Consider the following 23,239-nt stretch of genomic DNA (forward strand, 5'->3'; position numbering starts at 1 on the left):
GGAATAATGTATGGATCTTGATGGAAAAGAAAATCTGGTGTACTTAGGTGGCTGGTATCTATGATCCGAGATCTGTTGATGGATAAGATGTTATGGATGGTTAGAATTTAGTGATACGGGGCGAGTTTGATATTAGATTAGGCTTGATTGAAGTTTAAAGGTGGCTGTAGGGCCTTTGGCAGAGGTTTGCGCTCTACTCAGTGCCATTTTAGTTTTCACCATTAAATCATTTAGTCTATAAAATATCACACATTGTGGATAAAGGCTCATCACAATTTCCCAGAGCCCAAAGTGATGTCTTCTTTTGTCCATCTTCATTTATTATCATTATATACAATGAAAAACAGCAAAATCATCTCATTTAAGAGGCTCAAACCTGCAAATGTTTGACATTTTTGTTTGAAAAACACTCTTTCCCTCATAACACATAGTAAATTAATGTAAAAATGGTTTTCAAGTTTCTGGGCAAAATCTCTGCTTAAGATACTCAAGAGAGAGTTGGAAATAACTTCAACAGGCTGCCATCATAATTTATAAATTGAACTCAAAGGAGCCAGTATTTTTGGTGTGAGGTCTTTTTTTTGCCTGAGTAGGCTGAAGTGAGCTGAAAATGTCTGTCGGACAGATTCAGTGAATTAAGCCGCACATACTGTAGATAAAGCTTTAATTAGAATTTTTAGCAAAGAGTGAAATGAGGATTCCTACTGTAGGAAGACGAGTACTATGCATATAGTATTCTACAGTAATCTACAAATCAAACACTGGTGACACAGTTATCACAGCGTAGTTATACAGTAGTGACAGTTTTTGATATCGATTGAGACTCTTCCACAGACTGCTGCATGCTTAAATTTGAAGATGAAAAGTATTTCCATGCATTGTGGCAGCATTTGAATTTATGTCGACATTTTCCCCGCCTTAAATGTTGAGGGATGTATTTGATTATTAATGATAATGATCTGACACAAACTATCCAGCCACTGAAAGCTGGAGCTGTTCTAATTGCAACCAGTCCAGCCTCAGTCGACGTTCACCCCGTCTATAAACTCATTTTTAGACACGGTTTCACTTCACATCACTGTATTGTTACATAACAGAAAAAGCCTCAGAAGACAACATGTATTTAGATGTTGCCAAGATCTCACAAAGCAACATTTTAGTATCCTTGGCTGTGTTTTCTGTGTTTTTAGATAACAGTCCATGTAGCTTTGAATTAATTCCTCCTCAGCCACACCAACGATATATTGAGCATGAAACACCCTCAGAGGACTTGAAAAGCAGCTTTGTAGTTTGTAGTTTTCACGCAGACTGAATTCTGAGGTTTGCCTGGATTGACAGCGGTAACAATGGATTCAGATACCAAGGTTCACAGTTGAAATAATAACAAAGGGTCTAAGGAAAATTGCTCAAATGACTCCTGCAGCATGTTCAATGTTCATAAGAGTCATGCTTTCAACAGAATATGTGGAAATATGTAATTTCTGTCTTAACTCTCAACCTTTCCTGTCAAAAGAAGTAGAGAGAGCCATCCCAGTCTCTGGTGAGTTTTCCTGAATTTTAACACGCAGACACACACACATCCTCGGCGTGTGCTGTTGGTCTTAACGTTAGCTTATAGCTAGTGACAGTAAAGTCAGCCGGCTGTTTGGGGCTTTATCTGCCCCACTGCATGAGCAACGCACATAAACACAAATGTTCCCGCCGTCAAACTCATATCACTGTTGATGTATACACCATTAAACAACCATCACTGCTGATGAAAATCTGTCTGATGTGTCTCAGGCACAAATGTTCTCAGACGAAGTAATGTTTAAAGTTTTATTTGTGTTCAGTTTTGTCTCGTCTGCTGACTCAAACTATCCCGGAATAGCGACAGGCCTGACACACGCCGTTACCTCCAGTAAACATTTGAGATCATGTAAGTACACAACTCGACACATTATATAACAAAGGTCGAGTTGTTTTTAGACATTTTAATGCAGAATTCCTACATATTATACGTTTAATAGTTGACAAGGAATCGATTCATTGTTGCAGCTCTGGTTGATGTACGTTAAAGTGCTTTACTCCTGTTCCTCCAAGCCATTATGAATAGATGGTGCATCACCACTATCTCATATGATGATATGATGGCATGAGTCAGCCATAAGGTTGAAATAGAGTAATCCCTCTTCCATTTACAGTAAGGAACTAATGAGGTGAGGATACACAACAAGTTGACTGACATATGGATTGAGATATGGAGCCCTGAACCTCATTTTCCTCTTACATCATTGTGAGTCTAGATAAGATATTATATGTGTCGTGGTAACGTCACTTACTGCTGGGAAGTCAGTGACACAATCATATAATGACCTTTCACTGCTTCCATTTCTGGGTTTGAGGATTCAGTTGCAATGTGAGCAAATCCGACTTGCATGCTTGAAAACTGTCTCATTGTGGTATTCCTGCACAACTACAGCAGATAATAACTAAACAGGCTAAAGGCGATATTAAAAATAAACATTTTAATGCTATTAGCGAACAGCTGTGTATGTTAGGATATCATGAAAAATCACTGTAGGATTTCCAAGCCGCTGCTGAACTCCACATGTTCATGTTAAGTGTAGATTGTAAGCTCCAGGGTTCAGCCAATGTCTCTGTTAATTATTTTAACTGTCATGTTCAGGTCAGGCAGCTTGAGGCCTGTACAGGCATCTCTTACCGGCCTGCACGTACTGCAGCAGCTATTGACTAATTGAGCATTTAAAGGGCCAGCTTGCCATTTCTGCATGTTAATTCATTTACTATACATCACATTTACTCTGTATAACTACCAACCATTTGTTTCTCCATCTGTCTTCTCCAGTTGCAGTTGGATTTGATTTCTTTCAGAACAGTGTTTAAAAACAACTCACCGGTACTTGACACTCGAAGATCATATTTGTTGTTAAAGTTTTGTCAGCTGCAGTGTGACGGCTTCATTAATTAAAGAATGGGTTGATCTGAGCTGCAACCTTAGACCTGAGAGTGAAAAACATCACAATCATATCACTTAAAATTATGTTTTCCTCCGACGTGAAAAGGAAAAGTTTTTCAAGCTTTCAAGTGTCGGATGTGTTGAGAATTCCTTGAAATTAAGAAATATTCCTCACAGTTCAAATAAGCATAGGAAAACTCACTAAATTGATCCGGCAGGTGGACTGTTGGGTCGTCTATGAGTCATATAATGCATTACCCACTGTCAGGTAACGCAATATTGAAGCATATACACAAAAAGCTTATTTACAAAGCTTAAACTTTCCAGGATTCAACATTCATTGTTTGTAGTGATAAACCTGATAATATAAAGGTTTTTACCTGACTATTCCCATGAGCACCGGGCGCCGTTTGAGTCGACTGAAAGCATCGAAGCGTTCGTTTTACTTGACTATGAGTACATTGTGTCTCTGGAGGAGCAAGTCAGCGAAGAGAGGAGCGCGCTCTTTCTCCTTCATCGAGAGTGAACACAGTCGAGAACACTGACCTGTAAAAAGTGACTGAGAAAATGCAAAGATGAAACGTGACTGTTGTAGGATTGTTTTTGTCACTGGATGCACAGTCTGGCTTTTTTCTGGTTAGATTTGCATGACGACAGCGAAGAAGCAACTTAGTAGGATTGGATAAAAGAAGAATGATGCAAAATGGAGGTCTGTGCCTTCATAAATATGGAAATAAAATAAATATTCTTCCTATACCCGTGCAACTGTTTATTTTGACACGGGAGATTGACAGGTAAGATTAGGCCCATTGATGCCCTCTAATTATCATCAATGGTCAGGGTAGGATTGTAATTATTAACATCACAACTATTAATTTACTGTATTTCTGCAAATAGTGGGAGGTAGATGAGGTGCAGCTACTGTAGAGCTCACAAACCAAACACCCAAAAAGTGTTAGGTAGTCAAGTCTTTGACACACTGCAGCTGGACCCTTCTCGGCTAGGCGGACGCTGAAGCTATATATTCTTCTGTGAATCACACAATAATGACACAGAAAGTACAGCCAAATTTCCCAATGCTAACATGCTAGCTTTACAGGGGTGAGTACTAACAATAGCCATGTTCATTGTTTCCATTTATATGATAATTTGATGTGCTTTCTTGGATGCGGTAAGCGATGACAGCAATCACAGTCCACAGCCCCTGAGCTGAAATCACTGCAGCAGGGACAGAATCAGTTCGCTGCTAACTCAGTGATGTTAGCACAAAGCACACACCCACAGCAGTGAGACTGGGTTACGTTCATGACGGACGTTTTGATTTTGTTTTTCCTGATTGCGGCAATTAACAGAGTTGTTTATTTACAGTGTGCATTTATTCACCTAAAAAAACTAAGAGAGCTTGTTGAATTTAGTGAGCCTGCCGTTCACGCACATCTCCCAGCCGGCCTGCAGGAGCTACAGGGCAGTCTGTGTAGTCAGGCAGGTGTTTTGGAAGAGGAGCTCTGGAGGGAGGCCTCAAGGGAGAGGTATGGATTTTTTGGTTGGATATTTAAAAAAATTTGCTTGCTCCTGCTGGTTTCTCTAACCCCAGCTTTAAAGGAAGAAGTTTCTTTCAGTTAACTTGTGAATTCAGTATCCACATTTTACAGCATCTACAGTTAAAAGCACAACCTGTGAAGTCTCTAAATCTGTCATTTTTAATAAAGGCCAGTATCATACTCCAGTGTACATCTAAACAGCTATGTATTGAGGACCTTACTGAACTGGGGATTAGGCTTGGTGACAGGGGTCGTGGTAAACTCCTCTTGTCTGGGTTATCAGTCTCTGACAGCCCACTGCTCTCTGATCGCTGCTGCCGTCACAGGAGCATGCATCACACACTTGTCAAAGCGCCTCTCCTCCACCCACCCCCTTTCCGCTGAAAGTCAACACCACAGTCTCACCACACATATATTTACGTGCTCACAGACACCCTTACAAGACTTGCGTGCACGCGAGTACATGCGCACACATGCAGCGCACATATACAGACACCGTTCCCATTATGGTGACAAATCCTGCCTGAGCTGGCTCCCATCTGTGAGTCATGGCGTGGTGTGTTGAACGAGTCAAACTCCCCCGTCATCTGCCCTTCACAGATGGATCTGCGGGGTGTCCGAGGGCCTTGTCTGGTGGCTACGGTTGCACGACACTTCGGATTCAAACCTCCCGTGATCTGGATGGAGAACAGACGCATATTTCCCAAGCTTTGAGGTGTGAGAGGGCGACTTTCCAACAAGGGGGTCAGGTTAATCATCTCGGCTTGACTGGATTTAATCCATTAAACCATGAGTTCACCCCTACATAGCTTGGTTGGCTGAATCTCTACACTGATCCCATTTTCTCTGTATACATATCCGTTCTTTCACCCTGGCTCCTATTTGCCCCCATAATGGGATTAACTCCAGTGACACCAATCTGAAATCTCGCTTTAAACTCTGCGGGGTGAGTCTTTCACTGGTTATTCCCATAAGGGATAAAACATGGCTTAGGTTACATAATTAGATTTCTCTCTCCAACCTAAATGTAACTGATGACAAATTAATGATAAATAGCTCGGTGTGTGCACTTCTTGTGTTCTGCCGGCCCGGGCCAAAATGCCCCCAGCAACATAAAAAATAACTGACAGACCATGTTAATGAACATGTCTGCTGGAATATGTAGAGGGCGCTGTCATAAATAATGGATGCAAGTGCAGCTCAAATTCATTGCAACCGAACACTGTGCATCAAATAATGCTTTGTCTGCTCATTTTGGCCATAAAGATCAAATAGGTTTACTCCACGCCTACTCTTAAAACACAATACGTTCTCAGTTGTTATTGTTGAACCCACCCATAACTTTTGAAACACAGCTATTGAGCAAGCTTATTACCGAGCTGTTTTCCACTTCGTAATAAAATCAACGTGCAGCAATTGACCTTGGCGGAACAAAAAACCCTTTCATTCCTCTCTGCCTCATTCTCATGGCGCAACAAGACATTATAAAGCTGTTTCATTGCTCTTTTCTCTCATTGCTCCCAGAGCCATTAACAATCGACAAAAAAATTTTTTTTTTCCCCTCAATACCCTCCATCAGTTGTTCTCAGTGGTCAAATCAAAGGCAGCATAATACAAAGGCCATCTAGTCTGGATTTATGTGACTAAAATGTGCAGTAGATCTTATGGTCGCTTGTTGATGCGGGGACTCACTGAACTGTTAATAACCACATTTGACCTCATTTATATGAATGTGCCAGAAGGTTTCTCATAAGGCTGACAGATGTTTGTTTTCCTTCGAAGGAGCTCTGATTCGTAATTTGTCTTTTTATTGTAATTTAAATGGATTGCTGCACTGCACTCCACGTGCATATGGATTAAAAAAAAAAATCTGCATTTGGTGGACCCATTTTGCTTGCAGTAGATTACAAATAAATTCTGGTGTTTGACTGGACTGTATTTGTTATTTAATTGAAGTCAACATTCCCTTCTGCTAACATCACATTTGCATAAAAAAGAAAACTAAAAGGTTCACAAATCAGCACTAAAGATGTTGACAGTGTAGCTAAATTGAGAGATAATCCATTGCGAGGTTACGTCAGTCTTATATTGAAATGCTACATGGTAGAGAAGCAAGGGAAATTGCACAAGAGCTCTTCAAATGGAAGAGTATATGCTGAGTACAGTCTACAGGCCTGTATGGTGAGGCTGCATACACAGCTATTTAACAAGAAGACGCAAACTGAGCTGTTTTAAAAAGGGTTCAAAGTATAGCCTGTTAAGACGTCTGTTTTATTTGAAATACAGGTAGAAGTGTTTTCTGGTTAAGCACAGAGAGCACACACTTCAATAGTGTCTCACTATTAGTGCCACATCACAGAGACGTATGGAATAAATTATCAAGATGTAGTGCTCACCGGTGTAGGATTAATGTGCGTCGTGCGATCACGTGTAAAAGGCCCATCTTGGATAGTCTGGAATCAAACCAACGTTTAAAGTCCTTTTAATTCTTTACATCTGATTTAATGTGTCTTCTAGCTTGTATATAAGGCTGTAAATGGTGGCGGTGGACCAGCCTCTTTAGGAGACTCCCTGTCGTTTTATGTGTCCTCACATTAACTTAAACCCCCCGGTAGATATTTTGCTTTGTTCAGCTGTGCTTGTAGAATCCCAAAGATATTTGGGTGGACACTAGAGCTGCAACGATTTGTCGATTTTTAGATTTAAAAAAAGGAAGAAAAGTAATTGCCAGTAGTATTAAATGTCAAAAATGGCACAACATTTTCAGGTTCCAGCCTCTTAAATAGAAGAATTTGCTGCTTTTCTTTGTCATTTATGATAGTAAATGAAAAGTCTTTGGGCTTTTTGGACTGTTGGTTGGACAACAGAACCAATTTGAAGATGTGAATTTGGACCCTGGGAGATTGTGTCAACAACTGTCATGGTTTTGTTTTGTAGTTAGTTATTTCCTGTTTATTTTGTACTCAAATCCTCTTGTGTCTTGCTGTCACTTTCTACCTCCTGCTCACCTGTGTTCCCATGTTCTGTCTCCCTCGTGTGTTCCCCGTGTTCCTGATTTGTTCCTCATGTTTTTTTGGTTTGTCGTCAGTTTTGTGTTTCTCTTTAGTTTTTTCCTTGGGCTTTCCTTGAACAGTGACAACAATTCATTCATTTAATCATGAAAATAATGGGCAGTTAATTGATTCCTTTTTAAAGGCATATCTTGACGTTTTTGTAATATATGCTTATCCAGTTTTGCAGTTAGAGGAGAAAAAGGATACAATCCTCATATTTGTTCTTATTGAACAAACAAGCAAGAGAGTAATATTGATCATCTGCTCTTGACAGGAAGGCAAATAAGCATATTTTCTGAAAATCTGAGACTATTTCTTTGAGAAACACAATATATTGCAATTGACTTCCTGTCTCTGTACCGCTAGTTAGTATTTCATTCGTCTTATTGTGGTTTTCTGCTCTTGATCTGGCCTTTTCTAATTACTGTACCTAGAAGCATAAAAAGGTCATTAGATGTCGTGAAATTTCTGAAAAACTGGCACCACCTTCTCAGAAAACTTTATTCATAAAGGCTTTGTTAAGTTGTAATTAATGCCTCTATCCGTGGTTAATAACTCATTTACCCATGCTTGATAGATCAGTCATGAATCATCAATGAGAGGGAACTTTTGGGTTGCCAGGTTGATAAATGTAAGTCATTAATAAAAGGTAATAAACCATCAATTCTGCATTTTAAAGCAAATCATCAATGAAGGGGCACAAGTTTCTCACTTTCTAATAAGCCATCAGCAACAGCAATCATTAATGTTAACAAGTCATTGATAAAGCCTCTCTACAGTAAAGTTATGTGGCTTCAAATGTGAGTGAATAGTTAATAAACAGATTGCAGCTCAGCTGCCCTGCAGCTACAAGAGATTTGTGACACCCTGACATCCGAAAGGTTGTTCTCAATAACAGCCTCTAACTGATCTATAAAACATCACTTAATGATTCATTAGCCATCAATAAACCAATTAGCTGCCACTTGATGAAGGGTGGTGAATTAAAAAGCGGTATCAATATATTGTATTTATTTTAGACTTTCTATTCGTTCTATAAGTGAGCAGTCTGTGCAGGCGAGCCAGCTCCACCTGAACTCGAGGGCTTAACAGTTTGATTGACATTTCTTTGCAATTTCTTAGCAAACAATCTGTTTGACTGCAGTCCTGTTTCATCGCGGCCTCTCCGCCTTTCACTGCCCCTTCTCAGAATCCAGTGGATGCTGTTGAGAGCATTTGGCCAGTAATGTAATTTGCTCGTCCAGACACTTGCTCATATTTCTCTTCCTTTTTCTTCACAGCCTTCTTTCATGTCTATCAGGCACACCTTGTGTTATCATATCCTGTACTGGACTTAATATTGGAAGAGGACATGCGTTTTTGCCCACCAAAAAATCATAATGTAATCGCTCAAGAGGATTCAAAGAAGGGGTTGACAAAAAAATAATTGTATGATTGCAACATAATTCACAATTAGTGGAAATTATCATTTTTGCACCACAATTTTTGTTTTTCAATGAAAAAGTTATTAAAACCATGATGATGTGACATTTGTTGGGGTCTGTACCAAAGATCTCTGCAGCATTACAGTACTTGTAGCTTCTGCAAATCGGATACTGCACTTGCCCATATTGTTTTTTTGATAATATTTCGATTAATTGTGAAGCCCTAGTTCAAATCTGTATAGACCCATCAAAGAAAACTTATCATAAGCGTGTGGCAGGGGGTCTGTTTATACCCAAAGCACCCAAGAAACAGGATTACTGTCAAAAAACAAATTGCTTATTGTCTTTTCACAAAACCCTGCAGTAAACAGTGTGTTTTTCTGGCCTTTCCATCAAAGCGTCTCCAAGTTTATCTTAATGGAAATCGTTTTTTGCGGTGAAGACCAGAAGAGGCTTGTGCTGCATATTGAATCCAGCATAAGATGATTATATTACAATACTGCAACAGCACCAAAACAGGCCCCCCTGTGTGCCTTGTGTGCTCGTCACATCCCTTATCATCGATGCCTTTTCTATCCCAATCACTTTGAACCCGATTCAATGTTCGTGGTACGTCGGCAGTGACATGTGGAAAAGGTCCACGGCGAGGCACAAAATGGATTGGGCGTCCATGGCGGCTAATTATGATTCAAGGAATTGAGAGAGCTGTGTTAGGGATGTTAGACATTAAAGAGTTGTCTTTTTCACGGGATTATCTGCGAAGGAGGAAGTCAGTATTCAGACGGAGCTGACTGGCACGGCGAGATCAGCTTCCATCCAAGTAGAACACTTCTTCAGGCATGCAGAACATGCAGACTTAAGTCATATAATCCCTTTCAATATCAGTGAGGATGTCAATACGCTGACATGAATGGATAGGATACATCGGTTTTGCAGGCTTACTGTTGTTTCCCATCACAGTGTTTGCAGTGTTAGCTGGCGGTTTGCTATTATTAGCCACTGCAGTATAAATGTTTCTGGGGATCCACTGACACCATGATGACAAAACGCTGTCAAACACTTGGTGAAATGCTGTCACGTCATCAAGAGGATCCCAGACTGCGTTTCACTCTTTTCACCCCGACGTCATGGCATTTATGGTGCCCGCAGATACTGAAGTCAATAATTGGACACACAAAGCTAACACTCAAGCACATCTCAGGGGCTAAACAAACAGTGGCACTCTTTTTGTTGCCCAAGTTCAAATGAGACCATAACTGTGGCTCATAACAGAGCTTTTCTGGTGTTTTGTGGAAGCACTGTTCTGTCAGCGTGACTAAGCGAAGCTGTCCAAGTCCAGTTGACCATGACTGTCTGAGAGGGCTATGAAAACAATCGCTTTACAAAACAAGCGGTTTCAGGCAAATTGTTGATGTTACACATTGAGATGTTGCTAAATGTTGAAAATTGCATTTTTTTTTGCTCCTTTATTCTACTGCCAAGTGTTTGAACGCCTGCACTTCACATATTGGAATGTCATTTAGTGTTGAACGCAACATATGTCAGGAAGCTCTTATTATATCCTATCAATATGCGCTGCTGACGTCGCCCAGTTTCTTCATTAAACTCATCAAAGGTTCATTGTATCTCATATCATCTTACTGTTGCTGATCATGGACTTTGCATTCAGCTGGAGAATCTGGACATTCATAAGGATTTTTATTGATTGATTGAAGGTTTTAAATATCTAAATGCGATCAATTTCAATGAGAACATGGGATGTTTGTATGTACAGTACATATGTTTATCCCTCAATTTCCTGTGCTTGCTTACTCCTGCAGCTTAAATTAGACATAATCTGCTCATTTTTAGATTCATAATTTTATTTTGGGTTACTACTAGAATACGTTTACATGCTTTAGTGCTCAAAAAACACATCAGTTGTCTCATACTGTCCAGTGCAGCAGCGCTGTATTCCCCCTCTGTCTGAAACACACGCTCCTGTCTCTTTAAGGCCACCCCCCCTCCTGAATATCCAGTCTGCTCTGATTGGTCAGCTCACACACGTCTGACCCTGCACTGCTGACAACAACAGAGCAGCTGTGCTAAATCAATTCAAATGTGCCAAACAAACCGCTAGACATAAATTATTCAAATGTGTGACAATATGAGGCGGGTCTACTGACGAGGCGTTTCAGGAGCAGTGTTTTCTGTGGGAGAGAGGAGCTTCTGTTGGTGAGGACTTTGACCTTTTTACCTTTTTAACAAGAACACTGACGGAAAAGGGAATAAATGAAAAAGCTTAATAGGGCTCTTTAATCCTGTATGTGGGGTTAAAGCCAGAAAAACACCCTGATCAGCAGTGCTGGCTTCACCTCAAAACTCCTGAATTCCAGTTTAATTATTGAGTTTTAAATTAGTTTAAACTGAAGCAGTAAACAGGAAACTCACTGTAATTACACTTAGAATTGAAGGAGCCACTTTAGATTTCAGTAGGATTCCCTGTAATTTCATGAGCTGAAATTAAAATGAGTGAAGCTTTTATGTGAGTAAACTGTAATACGCTCCATTATATTGTTAGAAATAAAAGTGGAAATCAAGCTATATTCCAGGAAAAACTGCCTGGTATGTCTTCAAGCTTTAATATGAATAGATCTGTTTCACTCTACCCATTTGATGATCATTTTCCTTTTTGGACATGGTGTGCTCTGTTTCATATATTTTGAAAATTGAAGCGCTATATCATCTTTCACATTATTAGGTGGTAATAAGCAGTAGGCCCATAAATGACAAGTCTGGGTGCAGAATTATCCTCAAAATGCCTCTAACTTCGCCTCTCCAGCTCCTTAAAAAGAAATCTCTTCACTTTCCATTTTCAACCCTGACAGTGCTATAAGCAATCTCTCATCAGACTCTCATTCCCGACTTGTGTTGAGACTTTTTTTTTTTTAACTCAATGGATACATCTAACAGTAAATGGCTAGTTTGATCAGAGCAGTGACTGCCCTTATCTAGCAGATTTTAAAACTTTTCTCTGTAATTTCTCTCTCTGGTAGCAACAAGGTAAGGCAGCTGCTTGGGGACACCATAGCCTTGACTTCTCTTTTGCTTCCTTTTTGTATTGAAACCTTGACAGTAACAAAAGATATCCTGCTTTATTTCCATGCCTAGTAAATGCCTAGGTCAAGCTTTGTGCGCGTGCTGATTTTGTGGCTCGGATCAAGGTTTATTGCGCCGTTACCTGAAGGGACAATTGTTTCCGCCAACAGCTGTTTCTACTCGTTGCTGTCATGGAGACGCGATGATAAAAACCTCTTTTAAAAGGTGCTATGCAGGTTGAGGTTGTGTTTGCGGAGATCATGGTGTGCAGATTTTGGTCTGTGGATGCGTTTTATAAGAAGACCACCTCCAAATTTAAAAGCAAGTGCCAGCAGCATTTTCCATGGCTTTAGTCGATGGAGGCCCACACACACAGAGAATCTCTCCAAATCTCCAAAATCACAAAAGAGCCCTTTCATGAATGTTTACCTTTCCCACTTCTGGTTTTATAAACATTGTTTCATCTAGTTCATTTAAATTCAAATCTAAAGTTCATTTAAGATGTTCATCTAAAGTTTATTGTAATGACTTTAAACGATAATAGATTTAATTAATGGCTTCCAGTTGATAAAATAACCGTAGCCATCGTACAGCAGCTGTATGTGCTCCATGTTTTCAAAGTGAGATCACGCAGTTATTCAAATCGGTGTGTGTCCTTTAATTGAACGAATTGAATCACCTGACATTTGGCCAGGCTCTAGCCATGAAGTACACACACTTCAATTATTTTTCTGAACATCAGATGTATAAACGACCTATATGCACAAAAACCATGCATACTGTACACCATTTCCCACGCATAAACTGGTACACCCATGGTGAGCTGTCGCTGATGTGAAATATGAAGTTAAAGACATATATTTATAAAAGAAAAAATCTACTTAATGATGGCGTCAACTGGTGCATTATCCTTTAAATGTCTCAGACTGTACTCATCTCAACTAAACACAGAGAAAAACAGTTTAATGTCTTTAATAGAGCATATTACACCCCACACAGACTGCATGAAACACAGCGTAACTGCCAGAGATGTTGAACCTGTGATGGAGATTTTACCTCATATGCTCTGGAGTTACTCTTATCTGGAAGAATTCTGGAAATACACTTGTGAGTTAGTATAAAATTGTGTGCTGAACATCGTATTATTTACTTTACCAACATACTTGGGACCTCATGCCTTGCTTGATTGTTTTTTATATTCATTTTTCAGTCCATAGCAGGGCTGAGGGTGTTTTTTTTATTAAGGGAAAATGGCTGTATTAAACAAGACATATCCTCATAGTACAACACTGTGTGCCTAGGTTAGGATGCCACTGATTGTGTTATTATTTTTGCCGTCCACACTGCGTTCTTTAACATGTCAATCGAGGGCGTTTTTAGTTATGAGCGATGGATTGTATCATTCTTTTTATTTACATTCGAGCCATCAATTTGATGTTAATGATTTTTTGATTCAGTCCTGAATCGTGAAGCACTTTGAAAGTGTGTTTCGAACTCTGTAGATCAATCACACTTCTGAAGTCTAATGAGGATGACTGTGCGACACCACGGGGATAGTTTCCATGTACATAGATATAATAAACAAGGTTATTTAAATAGCCACAGCGGTGGCATATTAACAGCTGCTCTGGTGCTTATTGATGCAACACAATTGGTTAAATTGCACTTCTTCTTTAGCCACAGGTCTAATGAGTGATGGAGCTGGCACAGGTATAGATATGCAAATGCTGTTTGAAGGTGTTTCTACATCCATGATCCACGCCTGTGCATGTGAGCCCTGTTCCACAATCATTTAGATTTAGAAAACAAATACATACACACAACCTACTAAATCTAAAAGGAACAATGTGCATGCATGTTTCTGTCTAGGTTTTAGTCCTGAATCTGCACAGTTGTGTGCATATGGCCTCTCGTGGATAAGATAGCAAACAGGCTCCTTCAAAGATCTTTTAAATGCCAGTAATGTACATGTGTGAACATACCCGTGCACTGTATGAGTAGCTAAATGCAATATTTAATCATGCAAGAAAACACATATTTTGCAGTCATGCTAGTAAGTGTATTTACAGTAAATGTGTCATTCTTAATAACTAGATGTATATATGCATGGAAATAATGTTAAATGTTAGTGTCTCCTTAAACACAAATTAGATATAACAGGGACATGATGTACCCATGGGGGATATTTTGAGTGTTAGTCGTATTCAGGGTGCTGTATATTTGTGCTTAGGGCCCTGGCACCTCTTGCACACAAACAGTTTACTCAAAGAAGAAGCCAGACTGGATTCTCCTCACAGCCCATTAGGAAACTGTCTGCTGCTTTTACCGAGGTTGAATGCTGCTGACATCATCCGCCATTACAGAAGCTTATCCCAACCCGACCTTTTTTCGTGCGAGTGAGTGCAAACATGAGCACACATCTTCGAGTAGGGTTGGGATTGTGTGGCATCTGGACGATCGGGAGCTTCGGGGCTGGACACTAGAATTTTAAATTTGTTGGACACACCCATGTCTGATTACGTCTTTTGTTTGCAATCATGCTCAAATTTGCACCCAGTTCACAGAAATCAAGCCCCACAATGTGTCATTTCCAGTGTATTGAGCATACAACAGTGAGCTGAGATGAACTGATCAACTTTTTTTCAGTTTTGAGACCTGAATTCGGACTGTATTTGGGTTTCTCTTTCATGCTCTGTTTTATTAAATTAGTGATCGAGGGTTTGGAGTTGGGAAATTTCTTTTTTGTGTTTATGCAGAAATTGATATAGTCCATAATGACCGTGACCCGATTATTCAGGTCTTTGTAAGTTAGTGCATGCCAAGGAGCCTTGGAGTTGCTTGCTGCTGTCCTCCAACCAGTGTGGCCTGCTGTAGGGTTGTGGCTTACAGTATGGATCAAATCGGTTGCAGCTCTTCTGCAGATGCAAAGTCTTCAAAACTAAATCTTCATGAATGAATGACACTCTAAGATTTAGCATCTTGTTACAATGGAAAATTACGGGATACAAAAGAAAAAAAACACTTTACTTTCAGGATCAGATCATGCTTTGAGCTAGCGCCGCGAGATATGACCTTGAAATAATATGTAGAAATCTCCACACAATATTTTTGACCTCAATATCGGATATTGAGATCAATAGCGGGACAATATTGTAGGGAAAACTGTTGATACTTTTACAAACTATTAACACAATGATATTTTTGATAAATGTTCACCAGTAATGTGGTTATGTGAGGATCAAGTGGACAAAGACAGATATTAGAACAAGTAGAACAGCCGATAAGATCAGAAAATGATCACGATATAACCATATGAATCCAAGACGATGTATGGTATTATAATCACAAATGCCTGTGTTGTAGCATGCATGTTGAAGCACATTTAGTATTTAGGAGAACAGCAAAAAGAAGTGTAAATCATCGGCTGGTAAATATATTCAGTAGTAGCCTCATTAATCATGGATTTACCTCATAAATCATGACAAGCGATGGGAGAAACGGAGTCAGAAGTGCGATGCTGCGAACGTTGTGCTTTGCTCCGTGAAAGTAGAGAGCCAGAAGTTGCTGTTTTAAAGTACACCGGCCCTCCTTGCACACCGTCTTTCATACCTACTGATTATTTATGTGCTGCTGGTAAATGTGCTGAGCGTTGCTAAGTGTATAAATAGCAGTCCGGACATCATCAGAGGCTTCAGCTCACAAGGGGGAAAGGGGAGGGGAAAGAGCTTACTACCAGAGCATCAGATCATGAGCAACAGAGACGATCCTCCCTGACTCATCAAGAACGGAGGGAAACTCTGATCCCTCGCGTGCTCGGTGTCTGCATGTCGAAGGCTCGTGGGTAACCCTGCTGACCTCCGTGGCCACTGGTGCACAACTTTGTGTTGTGCTTATTGCATAATTATTCATATGAGGTGACTTAGTGCATTATTCAATTACTCTGCTCCCCTTGCTTCGCTGGCTCATATATGTAAGACGTGGTTTGAGATGGCAGAGAATTGCAAATGTTGCTGTGATTTCTTTTCTTTTTTCCCTCTTTATTTTATTAAAAATAGCTGCGTAACCAGAGCAATTATTAGAGCGTATATTATTTGATGTGATCCTCTCAGGCAACTTGTATTATTGCTCGGTGTCACCGCGGTCGCTGTCTGCTGCACGGCAAGATCTCCTCGCGAACAAAGGAGTCACAACTTCCTGGTCGTGGTAAACGATGTAGTAAAAGCATCAGCACAGTTTTCTCCTCTTCGTTTTACACCTCCGCCACCACCGCCATTATCTCTGTGTACTCGTGTGTTCCAGCACTCTGCACAGTACAGGCCTCTGCTTTGCCTTTAGGTTGTGTGCCTTTGTCTGGAGCTCTCTCATCTCTGGAGGTCACATTGGCCCGCCCTGGAGGTACTGGAAATGGTCAGTGTGCCAACTGTGTGGGCAATCTAAGAGAGCCATATGCTGTCTGTTAAATCACACTCAGCGGAGGCAGCGGTGTAACACTGCTGTTTGGTATCTGATGAAAACGACGGCATGATTAACGTGCGCAACAGAGGCGAGCGCCGCAGTCAAGCTATCGGTTAAGCATGGAGTTTATTAGGGCAGGTATTTCTCACATCCTTTCCCTTCTCACCACGTCAGACTGAATAACCAGGCCTCGCTCAGACTCCACAGGCTAGCCTCATTTTTTTTTTTTTGCAATTCATCCAAGCGGTTAAGTTCACCATGGCTCCAGATCAAATATGTGTTTCTTTATTTGTTTTTTATTGGAGGTTTTATAATAGCAATGTGGGTCCCGGCCTTGAAATGTTTATTTTAGCCTTGTGGCAAGTGAGGCAGAGTAATGTGGATGTGCTGTGTGCCTAGTATTTTCACAAATGGTTTAGACACTGCTATCGAGAGGCCCTGTAGCAGGTTGCTTTTCACTCTTCATTAAGAATTCTAGAGGGTGTTTCGGCTGAGAGGCGATAATGTTTCTATGGACATCGCTGGCCTCTAGTCACACACCGAAGACTGGCAGGTGCTGCAAAACACAGGCAACCGCGTGTTTCATTTTTCCATCTGAAAAATGGTTTGGTCTCTGTTTGAATACTGCAAAGTCAGTGGAAAAGATGCCAAATGACACATCCATTTTGTCACTATGTGGAGACCTAATCCAAGCTTACAGTTATCCAAACGCCTGCCTCGCCCTGTGTACTGAAGCTCTGAGGTCCTGAAACACCGAACAAATAGCTGTTTGTCCTTGACGATGGTCGCAAATGAGAAGGCTGGGTTGCTACACTGACAGGGAAAAAAGCAAACCACCACCCTGAAAGCTGCAGCTTCAGTATCTTATGAATCATCAATCATCAGTCTTAACTATAATCCTACATATAATCCTACATAGTCTTATAAGACTGTGTATGTATTAGGGATGTGTCACAGAATGTCATATTATGACAGATATTGATATTTGATTGGAAATTAGTGCAAATGATCGTGATGATCTTTGCATCATAATCATACGCTGCAGTATGTAATTGGCCATGTTTCAAATTCAAACAAATAGGGGGCAGCACATCTGTAGCTGCTAACTGTAGCTGCCATTAGCTAATTAGCTATGTTAGTCGTGCAGTGAGCGGTCATATTGGTATATTGGATTGTTTGCTGGGGTCTGTACCAAACAAACATGTTTTCTTACAACATCGTTTTCCAGACCTTTTACCTTTATTATCAAACAAATAGCAACTTGACCATATTGCAATTTTTATTAGTATTTCCATTAATTGTGCAGCCCTTATGTGTATGAATGTGAGTGTGAGTAGATTAATAGTTTAGTCAACTGACAGAAAATTAATTAGCAACTATTTTGATAATCTATTCATTGTTTTAGTCATTTTTCCAAGATCCTTTCTTTGTCATATCTTTGCATCCATCTAACATCTTTCTGACTCTCTCTGACATTATATTATTTCTTCAGTATTTTATGACATTGTCAAGGCAAAAAAACATCTTCATCAATAAAATCGTAGGCACAATAAGTGATGATATATTAATCATTAGTTGCAGCTCTATTTTTTACTATACCAGCTACTGTATGCTTTAAAATCATCCAGTCCTCTGTTGTAAGAATCCTGTTGCACAGATATGGCTGGAGGCAGCGTATGAGCCTAATAACATTTGATCTTTGAAAGATGTTTTGAAGCAAAGCCGCTTTTGTTTTCTAGTGTGGAGCCTTTCCTCCACTCTCCTCTGCAAATCACACATCCCACTACCAGTGTTTTTAATTAGAGAAGTAACAATAACTAAAATGTAGAGTGGAAAATCCTCTCAGAACCTTAATTGCTGTGTCACTGAATTGAAGTCCATGTGCGTGCAGAGCATGTGTTTGATGCGTCTGCGTGGGAGTTTGATGAATAGATGGAGGAGCAGTTAGCATGCAGGCACAATATGTAAGATTACTGTTGTAGCTCTGCTGATATGTGCAGTTCGAGTGTGTGTGTGCAGTGTGTTTTAATCAATTCCTCAGTGTTGCTCAGATGCTTCAGGGAACATGAACAGAAGATGGACGTCTCGGCAAAGTGCGGCATGCGTGAAATTGTACTTCTCACATCTCCGTCTTTGGTCAGTCGGAAAGATGGCCGGTGGACGTTATGTAATGGCATTTTGTCGGTAAGGGATTTAAATCGTATTAAAAACTTACCACACTGAAAGATAAGTCACCGATTCCGCCATAAGAGCAGGGAGATTTTAGATTTAGATATAAACTGCCATCATGTTAAGGTCTTGTAGGAAGGGAGTGAGTTTCAAACAAGACACTAAGGAAAAAAAGAAGAGACATCTCTTTCGGATGTAATGGATGGCTACTGAACAACCTTTGAAGGTTGCTCTCAATGTCAGGGTCTTTTGTGGAGGCCCGCCGTGTTTACACTTAGTAGAACTGAGAGTTCGGGTGGGTAAATATGTCTTGCTTGGACAAACACCCTGTGTTGCTTTGGCTGGTGCTGATAAAAAGGACTGTTGAGATCCTAATCAAGATTGTTGCTTTGGCAATTAAATCTGACAGTGGAGAATCAGAGCTATTCCTCTGTTGTCGTTGTTCCTGAAGGGAAAAAAGGTGGAAAGTGGTCCCTTTTTCTTCATCTACAAAACCTTCAATTAACTGTGATTGCTCCATGTGCGCTTTTAGTTGTGCATTGGGGAGAGAGAGAAGAAATCGTAGCTCCCTTGAATTGTATTACCCTATATATAGTCCTGCAGCAGTTTAAATGAGTTCTAGGAAGTTTGTGCATTTACCCTTAAAACAATATTTACACCTAATTCTTCTTGTTCGGTTCATCCCGGTCCTATGTGCATGAGAGTCCGATGCCACTCAAACCGAGGTGTGCATTAAAACCACTGTACCAGAGACTTTTCTTTTGCACCGGTGCACATATTCAGTGCAGTATTTATCTGCTCTCAGCTGATAAGATCACCAGAGGAGATACAAGGAGAAGTAAAATCTATAAATGCAGCTAAGTGCAACATGATTTTCCAAAGTTAGTCACTGGAATGAACTTGATTTAGAGTTGGGAGAGTGGCGTTGTTCATGCCTTTCAAGAGCAAAACTGTAAGAAATGTTTATCTGTTCTAACATTACCTGCAATATATAGCATTTACCACTGAGTAGCTTAAAACGGAGCGTAGCATCAGGCCAAGGAGCGTAAAATTAGCTAAGTAGCTTACTTAAGTCTGTGAGGATACATGTTATCTTAAAAAGAAAAAAGTTGTTGCTATCAGAATTCAGGCTAACATTAGCATCTTTAGCAGTGCCACACAAATTAGCCCTTCGATTGTCAAACATACTTGTTAGCCCTCACTCTAAAAGCATATTTCTCTAGCATGATTAAAAATGAAAAACAGTATTAAAAAAAAAACAAGCATGTAGGCTAACCGGCCAAACGGTGTTGTGTTAATTCCAGCTAGCTAGCTTCACTACACTTTATTTATTATAGTGCTGTCAAACGATAAAAATATTTAATCACGATTAATCGCATTAATGTCATCGTTATCTCACAATTAATCATCCTGCCCTGATGTGGACCATAACATTAAATTACACTGAAGGTGTCATCCACTTAGTTATCCACCTGTCAAACCCGTTTAACACCTTGACCTTTTAGTTTGAAGGCGGCTGATGTTGATATTTATCGGCAGTGCAAACAGTTCGTTCACAACTTTCACATAGAGCTGCAGAGTCGGTGCAGCTGTCACTAATGAACTAAAAAAAAGGTGGGGCTAATTAAAAGTAATGAGCTGTGTTGGATTGTCTGTGTACCACCGATACAAGCCTCAACTGTCTACGGTCAGTGTGGAGGCTGTTGTAGTGTTGAGCTGGAATGCATTTCTAATTTTTGGGGTTTATTAAACTTCATGGTTGAATTGGTGAATGGATAGGTTTTTTTAAATTGGTGAAAAACGAATAATACAGTAATGACATGACATTAAACACAGTAAGCAGCTCATTACCTACTGTAAAGCCTATTAGGTGTGTTTCCATCTCACTATTTTATTTTATATCGTTGCATAAAAAGCCTGTTTGCAAACACCAAAACTTTGAATACATCTCGAAATATCTCAAAAAGCAAAATGCAGAATGAGACAAATTGCAATGGAAGTGGACACAACATACATGAAGCACGTGACTTAAACATCCACTGAACCCTTCACTCCGACAGAAAATTGCAGCGGTGACAAGTCTGTAACGGTCTTTAAACATTCAGGAAACAAACAAAAAGGATGTGTCCATTTTAATTTCTGCATTGTTTTTTTTTGTTTGAGTCTAGTTTGACTGATGCTCATTCAATCGTGTCATCTCGTTGAGCCCACTTCTTCTGCAACGGCATAATCGGAGAATTGGCGCCAACTTCTACTTGTCTCCATGAACCAACTCCTACTAGCTGCATAACTTTAGTGGATAACAACAAGCATTTGGTTTTTCTTTTGCAGATTTTGTAGAAATTGAGCTCAGATTTGCGATACTGACCGTTTGCTGACCGTAAAGTGCAAACTACATGTTCCATATTTAGCAGTCAGTATTTATCGGATCTGTAATGAAAAAAACACATGTAAAAATGTGTACAATGCAAAGTTTACTGTTGTACTGGCAGATATAAGCTCTGCCTCTGAAGCAGGAAATCATCTTCAAATAAGGAGGCAGGTAAAAAAAATATATTCCTCCTGTTTTAAATTTTATCCAGCAGAGAGGCTCCGGGCTTAAAATGATTGTTCCACCGCTACAGAAATATCAAATCATTTATATTGGGTCTGGGATGAAATCAAAGATTGAACTATAACTTGAACCTTTTTTATGATTCTGACACTATTACAACTGGAGCCGTATGGCCCCCAATGTTATTTGTGCTTGCGCATTAAGGTGTGACCGTTTATTTCTCTCCGCAGACTCCTTTGAAGTGACGCCTGTGAGGAGGATCCAAAACGACACAATATTCTGGTGAGTCCCCAAATTGAAATTAAAACCCTCTTCACATTTACATAATATACCACCACACACAACCCGCCCAGACCCGTGTGCATGAGCAGAAAGGGAAAGAAAGGAAAAGTTTTGATAATAAAATGCTCTTCTTTTCTCTGACTCGATCAAGTGCTCAGCTTTTACCCCACAGGGTCAGTATGTTTGACTCAGCACGCCTGCATTTTCTCACTACATTAAACACAAAGGCAAACCCTCCAGTTTTACCATCTTCTTTCCCTTTTCTCCATCATATATGGAGTTACAGAGCAATGCACATTCACAGCACCTCAATCCTTTCCTCCCCTCTTTGTCACATGTCGATTTAACCACATGTTCTCCCAGAGAGAGAGAGAGAGAGAGAGAGAGAGAGAGAGGCAGAGCGAGAGTCTGCAGAGTGACACTGTTAGCTATCCTCTCTCATAGGCAGGGCTGGGCTGGCGCCACGGCTGTTTGCCTCATAGCCTGCGCAATGGGAGTCGGCTCCATTATCAGAGCTACTGCTCCGCCACCCTGCAGCAAACCCAGCATCCTCTGCTCCTGCAGATTTAATTTCTTATCTCAATAGGGAAAACAGCCCCTCTGATGAACAGCAGAAAACACCCTGGGCTGCTCTGAACACGGATTGAGAATACATACAATAGATGGTTTGATAATCTCATGAACGGGCATAGCTCTGATATTCCCCATAGGAATTTGTGGTCGGTCACAGATATTCAAGGGAATTTGCTTTGCACTGTAAATAATGATTCATGGAAAGGAAGCTCCTTTCTCCATTAATCCAGTGGTGAAGCAATTATGTATGAAGCTGGCGTCAAGGACATATCAAGCCTTAGACAGGATCCCGAGTAGGTGAATGCCTATAATGTGCTGCTGCCGCTGCTGTCGTGTGCTTCACATTCTAGGACAAACCGAGTTGTGTCTGTGTTTGCAGACAGATAAAAGAAGCTCTTCAACTGCTGTACTCTCACATGACATAAACTCAGCGTGAACCAGTGCCACATGTGTCCTCCTTTTGTTGAAAGTCTTACGAGAGCACATTATCACCTCCCGGAGAACAGAATAGCTGGATATTCCTAATGACATGTTTTCATAAATGGCTTCCAAGCTTTGTACTGTGATCTTACTTTGGGGATATTTCCCCTATTGTGTTGCCATTTGCTTCATTTTTGACAACCTGCAAAAAAAATTTCTTTTCCCGCTCCGTTCGGCGCAGCTGAAGTCTGTGATGGAACGGAAGGATTTAACTTGTTGTGGCTTTTCCAGCCCTTTACCAACAGCTTCATCAATGTCATGAAAGCCACTACAGAGGTAATTGTGTGTCGCCTTTCGCAGGCTCTAAAACAAAAGTTATTACGGGAGCTCAAAGGAGTTACGTAACTTGATATAACCTGGCTAAATTAGTTTTCTTGTGTTTTACAGTAATTACCAGGTAGGGCTGCAGCTGCCGATAGTAGAGCTATCTTATCTGTGGTCTCATGCGTCAAGAGTAATTTATTACAATCATTAAAGTTTCAAGATCTTCACTGCTTGTAAGGCTTTACAGTTCCTTGATGGATGTTACTTAAACCATCCTTTTCTGTAAAGCACTTTAAAGGGGGATTCTGGTATTTTTAAACCTGGGCCCTTTATATATGTTTCAGCGTGTAAATGATTCATGCTTGCCAAAGGTTTTGGAATCGGTCCAGTAGATCGCCTCAGTTGGC

The 23,239-nt window shown here is 40.3% G+C and overlaps 1 protein-coding gene across 3 annotated transcripts in view; it reads left to right on the forward strand.

Moving 5' to 3' along the window:
• lrfn1 (leucine rich repeat and fibronectin type III domain containing 1) overlaps nucleotides 1-23,239 on the forward strand; it is a 125,299-nt gene that overhangs the window by 43,973 nt on the left and 58,087 nt on the right. For all 3 annotated transcript variants that reach the window (XM_084351776.1, XM_084351778.1, XM_084351777.1), the window contains exon 2: nucleotides 21,464-21,515. The gene's annotated coding sequence lies outside the window, so the exon portion shown is untranslated. The remainder of the gene's footprint in view (nucleotides 1-21,463; nucleotides 21,516-23,239) is intronic.

Source organism: Pagrus pagrus, assembly GCF_965226575.1.
Source record: "Pagrus pagrus genome assembly, chromosome: 4".
NCBI lineage: Eukaryota > Metazoa > Chordata > Actinopteri > Spariformes > Sparidae > Pagrus > Pagrus pagrus.